The 18650-nt window shown below is 37.0% G+C and overlaps 1 protein-coding gene across 1 annotated transcript in view; it reads right to left on the minus strand.

Moving 5' to 3' along the window:
* The window catches only part of NCOA3 (nuclear receptor coactivator 3), a 123158-nt gene that overhangs the window by 47789 nt on the left and 56719 nt on the right, over positions 1–18650 (minus strand). Inside the window, 1 exon segment of the mRNA XM_070381082.1 lies at positions 15127–15211. The gene's annotated coding sequence lies outside the window, so the exon portion shown is untranslated.

Here is an 18650-nt window from a genome sequence, read left to right on the forward strand (position 1 = left end):
GCCATAGTTTTAGTCATTCTTTCAAGTAAAAATTATATTTCATGAAAAAAAGTGGCCTGTTCAGTATAAAAGCCAATCACACAAGTGTTCTTCCCCAAGACAACCATCCTACTTTGGTAGGCAGAAGTGTTTTTTGCGTATTTTCCATTCTCACTAAAAGAATGTTAAAAATACAGTACTCAACTGTCAAGATTTAATGAAATGAGCAAATTTTGTTCCTTCATCAAAGACAATCCCAAGTGATAAAGAAGTGGAGTTTATGTGAGGTTTTTCTTTGTTTCTTTTCCTTTAAGTCTGAGCACAGAGGAGTGAAAAATGTAATTGACTACCAGTAGTCTGGTAGTGCCACTGCCTTGATTCATGCTACGACACCAGCAGTTTTATGCATCACTGCTTTTGTACCATCAGTGCATGAACAGGATGAAAATGGAAAATATATTACTATGCTGCTGCTGCTAAGTCGCTTCAGTCGTGTCCGACTCTGTGCGACCCCATAGACGGCAGCCCACCAGGCTCCCCCGTCCCTGGGATTCTCCAGGCAAGAACACTGGAGTGGGTTGCCATTGCCTTCTCCAATGCATGAAAGTGAAAAGTAAAACTGAAGTTGCTCAGTCATGTCCGACCCTCAGCGACCCCATGGACTGCAGCCCACCAGGCTCCTCCGCCCATGGGATTTTCCAGGCAAGAGTACTGGAGTGAGGTGCCATTGCCTTCTCCGAATGATTTCTGAATGCAACACAAATAAGCTATGAGTGCTAGAGACAGGGAAAGGGGGACACACAAAGTGCATCACAAAAGAGAAACTTCCCACTCAAGATACAAATTATAAACTAAACTTACCAAGTGGATTTAAAAATTGAACTAAGAAAGATGGCCAAGAAATTGCACTGATTCCAAAAGATGAATTAACCACCCAATAAAATCTTCAAATAAGTTTAAAATAAATGATTACAATCCTTAATAAGACAATCAACAGCCATGAAAATATAATACATATAGAGCAACAATGTTCTAAAAAGAAAAAATATAAAACTTCATACATTATTAAGTATAAAAAAGATGGTACTGCCCATTATCTGAGCACCAAATATCGGAACTCTGAATAGATGTGGTTAGCATGGGATGCTTAAGCCCACATTTTAAACAAAACTCAATAGACTAGGATTAATTCTTAGACCAGACACCACACACATAATCACTGAATTGGGGCAGGGTGCGGGGACTGATGAATCCAACCAGAAGGCAGCACAGTGAAGTAAAAAAGGGAAAGAACACAGATTTGATCCAAGCCCCAATACGGTATTTGCCAAATTTAAATCTCTGCATCTTAATGTTCTTTTCTTGAGAGTGGATATTCACCTTTACAAGGTTGCTGAAAGAAGTTTAAAAAAAAAAAAAAAATCACACATTAAAAAAAAAAAAAAAAAAGCTCAGTGGTGGGCAAATGGTAGGCCTGAAAGATGGCTCCCACAAGAATCTTATGATTTACAGACAGAATCAAAATTATTTTAAAGAGAGAATAATTATAAAATAACTACCTCTACAACTCAAATAAATTCAGGAAACAATGTATTTGTGTGTTTTCCAACTCCAATATTAGCAAAATAGACTTAAACAAATCTAAACCTTGGGACCTAACAGAATATTAGAGATGTCATTTGAGAAGCACTAAATTCTCAAAGATGCTAAAAATATAGTTTTGGTAGTGGTCTTAAACTGCTCTTATGTAAACAACTCAAATATTTTCCTTAAACTTCTCTGATACTATACATTTCCCTGTCAAAATAGTTTGTTGAAACAGTATCTTTTATTAGAAAGGACACTTGGGTTGCAATTTAAGGACAATTTCTTCTTTGAAAAATCATGTTAAAATTCATAATTAATTTCACTGCAATTTTTAAAAAATATAAAGACACTGGCAATTTAACTAGCCTAAATTTAAAATCCCATTCATTACTCATCATTCTTAATAAAATGGCTTCCTTTTCAACTGCTGAAAGAAAAAAAGAAAAGGACAAAACTCAGGCTTCTTATATTTCAAATGGAATTGGGAGTTACTTTAGTAATAAAATGCCTACAATTTACATGGTACCTTTACACCACATAACAGGCTTATCAAAAGCCAAAATATAAACTCTAATATACACAAAAATTTTATTTCAACTTATTTCCCAGGGCTTAGAAATCAAAGACCTCATACTACTAAATCAAGTCTAGAAATGAAAAGACAGTAGGATTATAGCTGTGCATGGCCAATTTATCTTCTGAAGTCAAAGCATGTCTCCTGTTACCTTGCAGCAAGTCAATGTGATCTGCATGTCAACATATCCAAGGGTTGCAGTATCTGAAACCTGCATCAACCATAAAGGTGTTATTTTAATTAACAAGCTTGCCAACACATTATGAACTCTGGAGTTGTAAAGTTCTTTTAAAATTATTATCACAATCTCATTTTAAAGAAAACTTTAAAAGGCTAAGAACAAGATTAAGAATCATCCAATTCCAATTCTATTTATGGTCACCCTCCAATGAAACAACTAGCTCTATAAAAATCTTTTTAAACCAAGAACAATATGCTTGCAGTCGATGTAGCAAAAATAAAGATTCTATAGGGCCGTTTCTACATGAGGGGCAAATTTTATAGTAGGGCAATGAAAGTAATGACAAACCACACATTATGTAACAGGAGTGCTACCTGGAAAACATTAGGTTCATTTTTACTTGGAATGATTTTTCAACTATGAAAGACAAAATTTTATGGAGGTGAATTAAATGCCCTATACTTCTGATCTTTAGGTTGACTGTGGACTCACATAGCATGAGCTTAATATGTGAAGTTCATTAAAGATTGATACATGATGGAAAATATATTTAAATCTTAGGAACATATGCTGAGCATGTGTACACATGCAAAGCTTTCAAAGTTTTTAAAATGTGAAAATGAGCTCCTGTTATCCTTGATAAATGTCAGCTGTCATACACTCATATCCAATACATACTATTTTTCACAAAGCAGAGTACCAGAAAAGGCAATTTTGAATCCACCAGCTGTATGTAATGGTTATACACAGAAAATTCTACTCAAGGTCAGAAGTTTATAGGTTTTCAATATCAACTTCAAAATAATGCAGGCTTTACATGTTAAAAATTACAGATTCCAAACATATTCTTTTGAAAACAGAGTAATAAAAAAGTAACTACTTTAAGAGCTTGGCACATGAGAGACAGGACCACTGATAACTGATATAAACTGGATTACTTGTATTTCTGGATCACTGAGCTGATATTTAGGCCAATTATATTCTTAATTAAGCTACAAAATTAAGTACTACAAGATCTATATTACCAATCTGATGACTTTATGTCTATATTTTCCAACTCTAATAAAACTGTCCCTTTAACAAACCCTGACTGTGAACAATTACTACAACCTTACCTCCATTCACTTTTACCAAGAGCAGAAAAATATCGATTACACTAGTAGAGCAATTTAGATAGTTTGTTATTTGTGCCAAAGATGGATATTATAGCCTTAAGAGTTTTCTCTACATATTCAGAAAGCTTCATCCTTAAAAGCGAACCAGTTTAAGCAGTTTTTCACTTTAATAATAGAACAAAACTATTAATAGGAATTTTCTTTTTAAAGTTTTTCTGTATAGTATGTGACCTATGCTAAAAAAAAAAAAAATACTATCTTTGAAAAGTAAATTGCTCTTTCACCAACATTAAATTCAAACTAAGCTTTCAAAATTATAAACACATCGATATTCTCCTATGTATCATAAAACTAGTGACGTCCGCATTTTAAATGCATCATTCGTCATCAGTCATCACTGCACAGAAAGAGTCTCTTAAAAGCTTAAAACCTAAAAAAATAAAAAAGGAGTGAGGGACCTAGTGTGGTCAAATTATCTCAAGTAAAATAACTTTCACTTTTCCACTTAAAACTACAGCACTTCATCAGCCCAAGAGAGCAGATCCACCAAATTATGGCTTTCTTAGTATCTTCTAATTGGACTTATAAGCTTGAGTGCAAAAAACTGATTTCTGGATGTATAACGGCAAAATATCCATAAGTAACTTACAAGCATTTAACGGACATATAGAAAAGTGCAGATGGATTTGGGTATGATTTTGAATTCTTTTTTGAATAAAGTCTTTTGACATAAACTTTCCTGACAAATGAAGATATGGGGCTGGAATTAACATTAACCCTATAATTTCAGGCCAACTACTCTAACAAAGACCAAGGTTTTTTAAAAATTGAGGTGAGTTTAATTAACATGTTATTTTTGAATCTCAGAAAAGTTTGAGATACACAGCACACTTTCTGAAGTCAGTGCCATTAGGAAAGTACCCATATTTCCCCATAAAATTCCTTTATGGCATCACAGAACTCTTAGTATTCCTGAATACATCAGCTATATTCTCTAACAGCTTCATTAAGATACGATTCATTAAGATATGATAAACCACTGTTAAGCAAATATCCTCCAATTAAAAATAAAAAATATCAACAGCAAGAATTTTACAAAGATAAAATTCATATACCACACGCTTAAAATACACAATTCCATGGCTTAAAGCACAGAGCTGCACAACTGTCACCACTGTCAATTTCAGAACATTTTATTACTGCAGAAAGAAACCCCTCAGCTGTCACTCCCCTAATGCTTCCATACCCACCACCCACACAACTTCTCTGACCCCCTCACCCTAGGCAACCACTAACCTATTTTCTGTCTCTATGGATTTACCTATTCTGGACAGTTCATACAAGTGGGATCATACAGTACCTAGTCCTCTGTGACTGGCTTAGCCTGCAGGTCTATCTGTGTTGTGGCATCTAACAGTGCTTCATTTTACAGATATGTATTCATCCAGTCCTCAGGTGATGGACATGAGGTTGTTTCCACTTTTCGGCTAACATGAACACTGTGACTGTGAACATTAAGTTTCTAATGTGGCCACCTACATAAGAATCCTCTGAAGACTGCTAGTAAACAGGAAAGAGGCAGGGTCTTTAACAATTTTTCAGTGGAACCACTTGTGCAATCTTAAGTATGATGAATATGCTAAGGGCTCGAAAGGTAAAAGTGGACAACATGCAGGAACAGATGGGACGTAAGGATCGAGACGGACACTCTAAAAAGCAAATCAGAGTATTAAAATCAAAATCACTAACAGAAATAAAGAATGCTGTCCATGGACAGAGCTGCTTGGTGAGAGGAGTGCAACCAGTGAGGCTGAATACACACACATACTTTTTCTTTCTCTCCCTCACTCTTTTTCTCTCTCTTCCAAAATGAAAATACAAAGAGGAAAAGAGAATATTCAGGAAACGTGGAACAATTACAAAATAATACACACATAAGGGGATTGCCATTTATATGAAATTCAAGAAAAGGAAAACTGTAGTGACTTAAAGCAGCCCAGTGGCCACCAGTTACCAGGAGAGAGGACAGACTGCAGAGGGGCACAAAGGAACTTCAGGGGGAGGCAGGAGTGTCTTCCGTCGTAATTGAGACAATGGTTACACTGGCCAAAACTCAAACTGTAAATGGAAGGTTGGTGAATTTTATTGTTTGCAAATTATACTTTAATGAAGTTGTTTAAAACCTTGCAGTACATACTGCCAATCCTATGATAAGTGATAAATGACGTGTATGAAATGAAGTAGCTAATGAAACAGGGCTAGTTCGATAAGAAAATTTACTTTTTTCTAAAGAAATTCCCCATTAAAAGTAAATTTATTACATCAGCAGTTAAAAATCAAGTTTATCTTTTAAAACTTTAGAGTAATAACAAGTCTCTCTGCAACAAGTGACATGTATTAAAATGTTCACTGAAATATCATTCATACATCAAGAACTAGAGAAAACTAATGTTCAATCCCAAATGTAAAAAATTCTAATAAAGCCATATGAAAGACTACCATATAGTAGCAGAAAAAATAAATAAATTATATATAACATGGTAGAATCTTAAAAGCAAACAAAAGTTAAAAAAACAAGTACACTACATTCCTTATATTTTTGTAAAGCTAAAAGACAAAACTGAACATTGTTCAGGAACACATATATGTGTGGCTTTTCAAACTTTTTTGAAAGCAACTGCAACTAAAGGAAACTCTTACTTCTGGGATCCAGGCAGAATGAGTTCAGGGAGAAACACAGAGGGAACGGGCACACCTAACAACCTTCCGGCTCTTAAATTCAAGTAGTAGGTTCACAGGTGTTCATCAAAGTATACTTTATAACTCACAAATAATATATACTCTTGCTCATATAAAATACTGCATAATTTTAATGTTAAATTTTAAAAACCATGTGGACAAATACTTAATCTAACATTTGAGCTAGATCCTGTGTTGAGTATATTTCATCTACTACTCAATCCCCACTGCAGTCGTCCTCTGATACAGAGAACAGATGAAAGTATAGAATTCAACTTTATTCCTTTTAATAAGAAAACAGGGAAGTAATAACCCACTCAAGGTCAAATATTTAGTAAGTGATGGAGCTAGAAATTAAACCCAGGTCTTGCCAATGTCAGAGCCCAAGCCCTTAAATATTTCCACTCATCCCCTTAAAAATCCCCCAAAACCTTAAAACTTATGACATCAAATACTCTAGTCCTTTTTTCATGGAATCTCTGAGTTTAACTACACCATTTACAGCTGTTTCAACAACAGATTTTCAATAGAACTGGCCCATCTGAAATCCTGAATAAGAAGTTACTGTTTTCCAGCCACATTCACTAGAAGTTCCTACCATTCTTTATAAAAAGAAAATAGTGAAGAAGTATGGCCTTTACCAGGTTGGTCATCACCAAGTACCATAGATTCTCGACCCACCCCTATGCACATCACTTTAAAAAACAATTTTAAATATCTTCATCTTACTGATAGTTTCATCTCCTAATCTAACCATCATTCATTTACACTGAGTAGGGGAGAAGCAGTTCACTTAAACTGTTTGGTTTTTAAATAATAGTTGCTTTACAGATTTCCTTGAGTTTAATTCATTTTAACTATAAGACATAAAAAACACAGTTTATAATTAAAACTGTTATCTTTAAACTCCAGTAATTCAATATCAAACTAAACTGAAGGACAGAGACAAATACAGTTCTCACAACTTAGAACATCATTCATATGCAATACTTTTTCTAAATATCAAGATTCTCAGGACTTCTGCTGGAACTTTAGAAACTACAATATTATTAATAAAATATGATATGAAAGCATGTGATAATTATCCTGGCCTTGGCAATATTTTCATTCCTCTATCCAACTATACAGTGTTTTAATTTTAACAAAGATGACATAAAAATCAGTTTCAGAAATCTACACGAAATATATCCATTAACTGAGGTTGTATTCAAAAAGTTAATTTCCAAGACCATGAATAATATCACAGCCTAAACTCCAGAAAGTCATGATGTTAGAATTTCTATAGTTAAAGTTGAATTTTTCTGTTGAATAACCACAGGCTTACTTTCAATGCTGGAGTAATGTCATCTGTAAGTTTCTAAGGTATTACTGACTTCAGTGATACTTACATTTTTCTATTAAAAATCATTTTTAAACCACAAATAAGAACTTACCTTTAATTTCTGCAACTGTATTAATGTTTAAGCAGTATCCTCTACCTCCTCAGCATGAATATTTAAAAAGACTGCAACTTACTACAATATAAAGTTCACAAATTATACAAAGAAAAGGTCGAAAGTTTGCAAAGAATCAAGATGTAAGTTCTAACTTCAGTTACATCACAAACTAGTTATACAACTTTGATAAACCCATTGGCTTAAGCCCTTTACAACGCTGGGTTGTAAGAACAAGGTTGAAACAGAAAAATATTTTCTTACTGAATATCACTCAGACTGGAGAAGAAATAAAGTAATTGAACTTAAAGGGTTATCAAAACTACCCATCTGAAGAATGGAAGGAAAACAACTTGAAGACAAATGGAAAGGACAAGTGAGAAATAGCAAATGGTCTATCAAATATGTCAACTAGAGCCCCATAAGTGAGACTGAAGCAAAAACAAAAAACCTCACGAAATAATGGCCAAAACTTCCCCAAACTTGATGAAAACACCAGTCTGCACACTGAAGTTCAGTTAATCCCAAGAAAAAATACAAAGAAAACCAAACCTAAGTACATTATAGTCCAACTATTTAAATTCAAACATCTTGCTTTTCAAGAGAAAATTTTCAAAGCAGTCACAAGAAAAAAAGACCTTAAGACCATATATACAGAGGAACAAAGATAAAAATTACCTTCTTAGAAGCAATCAGACAACAAGATCTTTAGAGTGCTGAAGCAACTGACACAAAATTTTATATACAGGGAATCCTTCAAAAATGAATGTGAAATAAACATTTTCACCTAAGTAAAATCTGTGACAATTAGTCTCAAATACTTTAGGGACTAAAAGTACTCCTTCAGGCCAACGATTAAGAACATCAGATGAAAACTCCTGTCCATAACAATGAATGAAGGACATCCAAAATGTCTTCCTGCCAAATGGTGGCTTGGCTTTCCTCTGCTGTTTGCCTTGAAGTCTAAGATTCTCATGGAAGAGATAACAAACCTAAATACTTTATGAAATAAATTCTGGGTGACAGACTACTGACCTAAGGTAACTTACACAATTTTACAACTGTACTGGAAGATAAACTAAGTCAAAATTTCTAGGTCCCTTTATACACCTAAGTGGATGATGTCTTCAAAGCAGACTGCAAAAAAAAAAAAAAGATTAAGCGAAACAGATTTACACAGGACTGAATAAACTAGTGAAGTTTTAACTGCGGTTATTTGTTTTAGAATATTATTGTTTGGTATTATGTTTTCTAGTGGGTTCTATAAAGAAGCCCTTTTTCTTTCTCTTCTATATCTAGCCCTCAATTTAATAAATTACACTTACGTACTCTAAAAGCATTCTATGTGGCACCTGATTCGATGTCCTCAAATTGCAGGGGAAAAAACAGAAACATAAAAACTGAGTCTCTCTACTTTTCATGTCAATATTATTAATTGCATAGGTTTAATAAAAATCTGTCAACCCATTTATCAGGATAATTGGATAATCAAGTCTGCATCTTGAATGTCATAATTGAGAATAATTCTCATTTAGCCAGGCATGACAAGCCCATCATTAACAAATAATGACTTCACTTTATAAGTCAATACCTACAGGCCTGGTACCTATTCTTTGCTTATAGGGACCAGCCTCAAAAGTAGGCCAGAGACTCAGTAAATCTGATGTACTGGGAGGAGAGACAATTCATTCACATTTATAAGTCCTGCAAATGAAATCTAGTCGAGTTTGTTGAGACTGGTTGCCTAGTCTCAAGATACGAGAATAAAAGAGACTTTAGAAATGCAAGTCTATATTCCTTAGGAAAACTTCCAGAGAAATTAATCCTCTGGTCTCAGAAACTGTTCAATAAAATACTCTGGCAGTCCAATAGTTAAGACATCACATTTCCATGGCCGGAGACCCAGGTTCAATCCCTGGTCAGAGAGCTGAGACCCTGCATGCTGCACAGCACAGCCCCAAAAATAAATAAATAAAACAGCAATCAAAGAAGCTTCTATGGTTAAAGATATCTTTTTGCTCCTTTTGGCACAGCATGAGAAGAGCCTTTTTTTTTTTTTTTTTTAAATTAACTCAAGAATCAACTGTGGGCTTCCAATTTAGGTCAAGAGAGAATAATGAGACTCATCCCAACATAAACTAAACAAACTATATTCAAATATCAGAGAACAAACAGTGAGAAATTGTGGTCCCTGAGATTAAGAAAACAACTGGGCATGAGGGGAGAAGGAACAACATGGTAACATGAGCCCTACCATCAGCCAGGCTTCCTTCTAGGAGGCAGTTTTTCCAGATCACAACAGAGGGATGAAGAACTCACACAGAGCCCAGCAATCTTGCAGAATGGACAAGATAATAACCAGAATTCAGAATGGTCAAGCTGGATAGATATTGCAGGGCAGTTTCTCAGAGAGACTGACAAGACTGCAGGGACTAACAAACATATCCTGAGATTTGTACCAAAATCCTGGCTCAGATGGTAAAGCATCTGCCTGCAATGTGGAAGACAAGGTTCAATCCCTGGGTCTGGAAGATCCCCTGGAGAAGGAAATGGCAACCCACTCCAGTACCCTTGCCTGGAAAATTCCATGGACGGAGAAGCCTGGTAGGCTACAGTCCATGAGACTGCAAAGAGTTGGACACGGCTGAGCAACTTCACTTTCAGAGAAATCATGACAAAGAAGAAAAAGTTGAAACACTCACACCACCTCTTTCAAGCCTTACTATAAAGCTGCACTGGATTGATGGGCATAAGGATTGATGAATCAATGGAACAGAATAAAGACCAGAAATAGATTCCGACTATGCTGCTAAGTCACTTCAGTCGTGTCCAACTCTGTGTGACCCCACAGACGGCAGCCCACTAGGCTCCTCTGTCCCTGGGATTCTCCAGGCAAGAACACTGGAGTGGGTTGCCATTTCCTTCTCCAATGCATGTAAGTGAAAAGTGAAAGTAAAGTCGCCTAGTTGTGCCCGACTCTTAGCGACCCCATGGACTGCAGCCTACCAGGCTCCTCCATCCATGAGATTTTCCAGGCAAGAGTACTGGAGTGGGGTGCCATTGCTTTCTCCGAGATTCCGACTATATATATATATATATATATATATATATATGGCTTCCCAGGTGGCTCACTGGTAAAGAATCTGCCTGCCAATGCAGAAGACACAGGTTCAATCCCCGGTTCGAGAAGATCTGCTGCAGGAGAAAATGGCAACCTACTCATTATCCTTGCTTGGAAAATTCCTTGGACAGAAGAGCCTGGCGGTTTCAGTCCATGAAGTAGCAGAGTCAGACACAACTGAGGACACACATGTACACACACACAGAAAGTAGCAAAGAGTAGGACACAACTGAGAATGCACATACACACACACACACATACGGAGTAGCAAAGGGTTGTGCACAACTGAGCACACATGTACACACATACACCCCCACACACAATTAAAATGCAACACAATGGAAAAAGGAGTCTTCAACAAATAGCCATGGAACAGAATGTCAATGTTTTTAAAAACTTATCCTCAATCCTTTCTTCACACAACATGCAAATATTAAATCAAAATGGATCACAGACCTAAAGATAAAGTTATAGAACTTCTACAACAAAGGAGAAAAATCTTCATCAACTCATTAATAGGCAGAGATCTCTTCACACACTAAAAAACGATTACTCATAAGCAAAAAAAAATTTGTTTTATTCAAAATGCCTATATTCTCAAAAAAAAAAATTCAAGAATATGAAAAGGGAGACCAAAGAAAGACCAGAAGAAAATACTCTCAAAATATATCTGAAAAGAATCTGTACTCAGAAAAATTTAAGTCATACAATAAGAAAACAAACCACCCAATTTAAGAAATCCACAAAATTTGAACAGACGCTTCATAAAGAGATATAAGTGGAACTTGAACTCTCATAAACTGCAAGTGGAATATAAAATGGTACAGCCACTTTAGAAAACAGTTTCAATTTCTCATAAAGATAAGCACACACTTAACATAAGACAATTATACTCCTGGGTATTTACTCAAGAGGGAAAAAAATCTAAACAAAAACTTGCACTTAAATATTCCTAGAAGCTTTATTCATAGAAGCCAAAAACAGGAAGCCCAATGGAATACTTCTCAGCAATAAAAATAAACTACTGATACACTTAATCATGTGGATGCAGCTAAAAACCACTCAGTAGAATGTATACAGTATGAGAGGGGGAAATAGGCTCTCTCACACATGACTGGTGTGAATCCATATGGCATAATGCTTATGGAGGGTAATTAGACAACATCTAACAAAAACTACATATACATTTACCCTCCAACCTAGTAATCTTACTTCTAAGAATGTATCCTGAAGGTATATCCCCCCAAGAATATGAAAATATATTTTCACAAGGTTATTCATTGCAGCAACATTTTTAACTGCAAAATACTGGAAACAACCTAGGTACTACCCACACAGAGGAAACTGACGGAATAGCCTATGGTGTGTGCACATAATGAAACGATGCTGCTGCTGCTGCTGCTCAGTCCTGTCCAACCCATGGCCACTCTTTGGACTGTAGCCTGCCAGGCTCCTCTATCCGTGAGATTTTTCAGGCAAGAACACTAGAGTGAGTTGCTATTTCCTCCTCCAAGGGATCTTCCCAACCCAGTGACTCAACTTGAATCTCCTGCACTGCAGGTAGACTCTTTTACTGGTGAGCAATTGGGGAAGAAAAAAAAAAACCCATACATATATCTGCTTGTCATTACAAAAAGAAAATACAGGAAAACACTCTAGAAAACACTGAAGGTGGCTTCCTCTGAGAAATGGGGAAAATGAGGGTGGAAAAGATACAGAGGGAATGTGTATCTTTTGTGTAATTTTGACCTTTGAAAACGTATTCATATTCTACATAATCAACATAAAACCAGAATCAGAATGAGGAGGAGCATTTTAAAACAAACTGAAACTCAAGCACACAAATAAATAAACCTCATTTCGTTTCAAACAAATATCACAACTACATCATGCAGAAACTAAGGTGGGAAACAAAAATGGGGAGGGAAGGGAAGGTAGGATGAGGGAGGACTAATTCAAGTATTTTAAAAATATAGCATCTTACACCCGAAAATCAACCACTAACACAACACTGTAAATCAACTACTAACCTCCAATAAAAATTTAAAAATGAAAAAATTTTAAATACAAATATGTAAGTCAAAAAAATGAATATAGGATTTCCTCTCAGTCCTGGGCAAAACTATATACAAGTTCCCCACTCACTTTGTTTACTGTAATTAAATGGGCAAAGCAAATCTGAAATGATTTTAGATATATTATAGGACAGACCAAATGAGTAAATGTACTATGTTGGGAACCAAGGCTCTCGTGGTATAAAAATGGACATAAAAATATAAAGTGAGAGGTGCAAAGAAAAAACCCTGCAGATGTGGAGGGAAACTGGACATACTGACATCAACACATGATTTATAAACTACATAGATGCATGTTGCTATGTGTGTGTGTACATGAACAAGCATGTTTATGTATATACATGTACAAACATGCATTTATTTCCTAGCTGTGTCCACTGAAGGGGTCAAGAAGAGAAGACAATCTAGGAGCAACAAGGACACCTACCAAGGATCTTGGTCTCTAATACTATTTCCCACAAGGACACAGGAGCATGATGAAAGAGCTCCACTGGAAACGGAATGAGAAAATGACCATTTTGGAAGCATGACTGTAAAAAATTAGATCAGACAAGAATCATCAATGAATGCTAAATCTAGGGCAAACTGTGATGAGAATCATGGTATTGGCATTGTCTCCCCCATCACTGCTTAAAGAAGGGGAAGAAACTCTAACAGCAGAGAAATCAGGCAACACATTGGCCAAATGATCACAATTAACATCCCAATGAGGGACAGAAGACATCCTGTGCCTCCAGAAGTTGTACATCTTTCTCGGGGTATCACATCACCTATGCAGTATCCCAGCCAAGAACAAATAGCCTCATTCTAACCCTGTTTCAAACAGAATATGAAGAACATTCTAATAAGGGAGGGGAACGGTTGCAGTCTTCAAAAATGTCAATGTCATACCAGACAAAGAAGAGGCTGGGGAAATATTCCAGGAAAAAGGAGGCTAAAGAAAAATAATAACTACACGTAGTACCTGAGCTTAGACTCATTTCCATTACAAGAAGCAAGGGAGACTGCTGGGAGAGACTTTATTAGGTCAACTGACAAAACTGGAAGATGGACAACAGGTCTATATTAACATCCATTTATGAAGCTGATAACCGTACAATGGTTGTATGAGAGAATGCCCTATTCGTAGGACATAAAGCAGAAGTATTAGAGGAAAGAAACACATTCTATGGAACATAACCCTCATATAATTCAAAAAAGAGAGGAAAGAGTAAGAGCCCACATAAATGCAAATAATAAAACCAGAGAGTGAATCTGACTAAGGATATCTAGATAATTCTTTATCTATTTTTTAACTTTTGTAAACTGGAAATTTCCAAATAAAGTTTTGTTTTTTAAGATAAATACTATGGAGATAGTTCTCTACTATGTTCAGAATATAATGGGTGTATCCCATAATTAACTGAAGGATTTTATTGGGAAATAGCACGAGTTGAAACTGGAGGCCTAGATAAAGTATTAGATAAAGGACTGTTTCAAATGTAAGCGAGAGGAGTTTGTATTTTTTTTCTGTAAGCCAGGAACAGTCGTACAAAGCTCATAACAGAAGAGAGACTTGATTAAAGGGATATACTGAAGATATACTGAAGCAAATTTTCAAGTGGGTTGAAACAGTATAGATAAGAAGCAGTAAAGGGACATTTCAAACACAAGCATGAAATTACGGGGTCTTGGCCTAGGAAGCTAAGATTGGTAACAGAAAGTTCACCGAATAGAGGAGACATGAAAATAGAAAACCAGATAAGGCTTCTTTACTAAAAATATCAAAGGGGGTAGGATTCAAAGATAACTCAGATTTCAAGCCCAGCCAACCAAGAGAATAATAATGTTACTAACAAAAAGAAATTGAATCACCTAAGCAAGGCGTAAGTGCTTTCGTGGCTATTAGACAGTTTTTTCATTCTCATTTTTCCTATCCTGATGCAATAACAAAAGTTAGGAGAGGAGTCAGTTGAAATGTTACACACCAGCACAAGCAATCTGTGGAAACTAGCCTCCACAAGGTGAAATAGTCAAAATGGGTGGAGCTGATTCCGATTTTAAGTGCCATTAAAATATTCACACATAAGAAGAAGAGGGCTGATGGCAGCATCTCATGTTAAACTGTAACACACTCCTTCCCTCCAAATTTATATTTGTATATAGAATATACATATATATTAACTTATTCCAAGACCCTTTATTCAACTAACAGTATCATTAAAGAGGACAACATAACATATAAAACAAGCTTAAAATGAAATCATAAAATCACAAAGTGTGTAGTATCTTTAGAAGGTGAAGTCAGAAAATTACAAAGGATCCAAAGGAAAACTGAATTACCTGGCTAACCAGTCAAATGCTGTTCAAGTAGTTTATGTTTGTTTTTATTGGTCTCTGACTCCACTGTTCAGCAAGTATTTTGATCCTGAGGACAAAAACAAATAAAAAAAGGGTATTGATTTTTATTGCCCTTTCTGAATATAAATATTATTATTAGTCACACACAAGTTAACTTTTCCCACCTTTCCCGTCCCTGGACATAAGAAACAAAACTAACAAAAAGTTACCAAGTATGAAGCCTCTTCCTAGGAATTTGAACTTGATGCCTTATTTTGCCATATATTACTACTTCTGTTTAAAAAAAAAAAATTAGGCAGGGCATACACAATACAATCCGTCACAGTTTGTAAACATGGATAATGCAAAGTAGTGATGAAGGAGACCAGCTCCAAGTTCTGAAGAGTGATGAAACCAGATGGGTAATCTGAACTTCGGATGTTCCCCCCCAAGTCCAAAGGGAATGCTCAACAAATTAACAATTTAAAACAATATAAATATCCTGTAAGAATCTAATTAAATCCTCAAGTCCAAAAAAGATAAATACCCACCAGATAGATAGATAAAGCAACCAAGGAAAAGGGAGAAAGAAAAAAAAAGTACTGGATATTTTCTTCCCCTTTAGGAAAGGATACATCATTTCATTCACCCCAAAAAAAAAAAAAAAAAAAAATTATTTTAAACAGGAGACAGGTAAATGAAGGACAGTTCTTCAAAATAAACTTCAATAAATATGAGAGCATACAGAACTGCAGACTTCTGCACTTGAGGAAATGTGGAGCAGGCTCTAGTCCAACAAAAAAGTGAGCCAATAAAAACATTCACTCTCACCTTACGATTTTCCAAATGAGACAAAGCACACTCTGACTACCACTAATTCTAGAGCTATCTATAGATTCAACAACCATAGCTAAGCTCTTAAGTTAATAGCATTTGTGCTGGAACTGGCAGGTCTGCTGAGAAAGGATGGAAGGAAAAATGATACACTCACAAGTTCCAAGTAACAAACACATCACAGTCATGGCCAATCCACATAGTAGATAGGAGACAACCAACCACAATCTAGGTGCATGATGTGAAGGATCTGTTGCACTTTTGAAATTCAAATTAAAGGTGAGAAACAGGGGGATGAGGGTTGAGGGCAGAAGGATATCACATCATAACGTTGTTGACGAAGGGAGAAGAAAATCTAGGTAATATATAAGTGGCATGCAATTAAAGTTATAAAAGGAACTGCTGTATCTAGTACCGTGTCTACTAATAATCACAGTAGTCTCCAGCTTATCGCTGAGACAATGCCAAAAGTTAGCTAGTTCTTGGACCGCATCTTCCAATCCACAATAGTACATATAGGTTCTTAACATAATAGCTAAAGAGCAGAAGCTTCAGAGCCCACCAGATCTAGAGCCAACCAACTCCTAGCTCTTTCACTTACTGGTCTGGTAACCCTGGGTCAATGTAAGACATCTTTGAGCCTTAGATTTCTCATCTTAAAATAGGTATCACAACTCATAAGGTTCTTGTGACAATTAAGTGAAAATGCTTAAATTACTTACTGCTGCTGCTAAGTCGCTTCAGTCGTGTCCGACTCTGTGCGACCCCATAGATGGCAGCCCACCAGGCTCCCCCGTCCCTGGGATTCTCCAGGCAAGAACACTGGAGTGGGTTGCCATTTCCTTCTCCAATGCATGAAAGTGAAAAGTGAAAGTGAAGTCACTCAGTCGTGTCTGACTCTTAGCGACCCCATGGACTGCAGCCTACCAGGCTCCTCTGTCCATGGGATTTTCCAGGCAAGAGTACTGGAGATTGCCTTCTCCAAAATTACTTACTAGTAGCTAGTATATACAAGCTCAATAAATAAAAACAATTATTAGCCAAACAAGACTATCTGACACATAGTATAACAAGAGTTTCTAAGCACACTGAAATAAAAAACAGGAGAAAACACAAACAACTTTGGTTTTTAAATGAATTGAGCTTCCCTGGTAGCTCAGTCGGTAAAGAATCCTACTGCAATGCAGAAGACCCTGGTTCAATTCCTGGGTTGGGAAGATCTGCTGGAGAAGGGATAGACTACCCACTCCAGTATTCCTGGGCTTCCCTGATGGCTCAGGTGGAAAAGAATTCACCTGCAACGTAGGAGACCTAGGTTCCACCCCTGGGTTGGGATCCCCTGGAGAAGGGAAAAGGCTACTCACTCCAGTATTCTGACCTGGAGAATTCCAAGGACTGTATGTATAGTCCATGGGGTTGCAAAGAGTCAGACATGACTGAGCGACTTTAATTCATTAATTCACTCAATTCAATGTTTTATAACTTGAATTTTTATATTCAATTTAACTAGAGGACAGTGGAGGGGGAAAAGGTAGGCAAAAGTCCTGTAAAGAAAGTTCAAGGTTTTCTGGCCCTAGTTTTAAATCAAATTTCATCTCAGAAATGGTTCTTTTGTACTTCCCTGGCAGTCTAGTGGCTAAGAATCCACCTGCCAATGGAAGGAACACGGGTTCAATCTCTGGTCTGGGAAGATTCCACGTGCCTCAGAGCAACTCGGCCAGCACACAACTACTGAGCCCGAGCTCTAGAGCCCGCGAGCCTCAAACATAAGAGAAGCCGCAGGACTGAGAAGCTCGCACATCCCAACCAAGCAGAGCCCCGCTAACCACAGCTAGAGAAAGCCTGCACGCAGCAATGCATGCCAGTGCTGCCAAAAATAAACAAATAAATGTAATTTTTAAAGAGAAATGGTTCTTTTGTTGCTGCTCCTTTTGAGAGGTAAGGAGGAGTTCATGGGGTGACATTAGTACTTAGAGAACAAGATAGGTGGGCAGGAAAAGGCATCCGAGTCAGAATGTAACTAATGACTGATCCAGGGAACAAGCACTGCTGCCTAATGTGAAAAGCTGGTGAGAGCGCCTACATTCATGCTCAAGCATTGCTGTACTGCCGATGAGAACTATCCGAAGGAGTACTGACACAGCCAATCTGTACCCCATAACCCCCAGAACATAAAGGAGTACCATCTAAAAAGTTCTCCTCTCCCAGGAAGTGTGCAGCTGGATTAGAGGCCCCCAAAGGCGATGGCACCCCACGCCGGTACTCTTGCCTGGAAAATCCCATGGACGGAGGAGCCTGGTGGGCTGCAGTCCATGGGGTCGCTAGGAGTCGGACACGACTGAGTGACTTCACTTTCACTTTTCACTTTCGTGCATTGGAGAAGGAAATGGCAACCCACTCCAGTGTTCTTGCCTGGAGAATCCCAGGGACCGGGGAGCCTGGTCTATGGGGTCACACAGAGTCAGACACGACTGAAGTGACTTACCAGCAAATAATCAGAGCAACGACTGGCTTGCCTACCAGCAAACTGCAAGGAGTAGGTAATCTAAAAAGTACTATCTACCAAGATCCTGTCAAGTATGGAACCGCTGGGACACTGCAGTTGACTAGTCTAGAATCAAGATTCTGAAAAGGCAACAGTCAGAGCAGATTTCCTAGGACTGTACTTTTTGTTTGTTTGTTTGTTTAGTCGC

Source organism: Bos mutus, chromosome 13, assembly GCF_027580195.1.
Source record: "Bos mutus isolate GX-2022 chromosome 13, NWIPB_WYAK_1.1, whole genome shotgun sequence".
NCBI classification, from domain to species: domain Eukaryota; kingdom Metazoa; phylum Chordata; class Mammalia; order Artiodactyla; family Bovidae; genus Bos; species Bos mutus.